General features: G+C 46.3%; 1 non-coding gene across 1 annotated transcript; it reads left to right on the forward strand.

Annotated features, from left to right (window-relative positions):
- Positions 1–306: 306 nt before the first annotated feature.
- On the forward strand, positions 307–381 carry Trnal-caa (transfer RNA leucine (anticodon CAA)). The gene has a single exon. It is a non-coding gene; the product is annotated as a tRNA-Leu (tRNA).
- Positions 382–1,115: the final 734 nt, after the last annotated feature.

Below are 1,115 nucleotides of genomic sequence, written 5' to 3' on the forward strand. Positions count from 1 at the left end.
AGCACGACTCACGCCCGGTACTCACAGCTGTACTTCTGCCAGTACCTCGTCTCCTACCTTCCAAACTTTACAGAAGCTCTCCTGCGAACCTTGCAGAACTAGCGCTCCTGAAAGAAAGGATATTGCGGAGACATGGCTTAGCCACAGCCTGGGGGATGTTTCCAGAATGAGATTTTCACTCTGCAGCGGAGTGTGCGCTGATATGAAACTTCCTGGCAGATTAAAACTGTGTGCCCGACCGAGACTCGAACTCGGGACCTTTGAGGTACTGGCAGAAGTAAAGCTGTGAGTACCGGGCGTGAGTCGTGCTTCGGTAGCTCAGTTGGTAGAGCACTTGCCCGCAAAAGGCAAAGGTCCCGAGTTCGAGTCTCGGTCGGGCACACAGTTTTAATCTGCCAGGAAGTTTCATATCAGCGCACACTCCGCTGCAGAGTGAAAATCTCATTCTGTAAACATCCCCCAGGCTGTGGCTAAGCCATGTCTCCGCAATATCCTTTCTTTCAGGAGTGCTAGTTCTGCAAGGTTCGCAGGAGAGCTTCTGTAAAGTTTGGAAGGTAGGAGACGAGGTACTGGCGGAAGTAAAGCTGTGAGTACCGGGCGTGAGTCGTGCATCGGTAGCTCAGTTGGTAGAGCACTTGCCCGCGAAAGGCAAAGGTCCCGAGTTCAAGTCTCGGTCGGGCACACAGTTTTAATCTGCCAGGAAGTTTCACTGTAGATTCAGGTTTTGCGTCCTCACCGTTTTCTCAAATAAGTCAAGACACATTTTCTGCTTGTCAAAATGTGAATGTTGCCGGTGCAAATGCACTGCCGAAAAGCATAGAGGAACAGATTCCAGACACTAATACATTATTATTGCAATTAATGCAACAAATGGAACAAAATCAGAGACAAGCACAGCAAAAGCTTCAAAAAGTTAGACAGAATGGAACAAAAGCTTCAAAAGTTAGACTCAGTGGAACATACGCTTGAACAAACACGTGAAGATTTAACTACTGAGTTACATAAAATCGAATCGAAATGTCAAAAATTCTGTAATGACGTAAAAACACAAATTTCTGAGCATTTCCAACCTATTTTTTCGCGGCATGAAAATACATTACAGAATCACGTATTAG

Source organism: Schistocerca serialis, chromosome 1, assembly GCF_023864345.2.
Source record: "Schistocerca serialis cubense isolate TAMUIC-IGC-003099 chromosome 1, iqSchSeri2.2, whole genome shotgun sequence".
NCBI lineage: Eukaryota > Metazoa > Arthropoda > Insecta > Orthoptera > Acrididae > Schistocerca > Schistocerca serialis.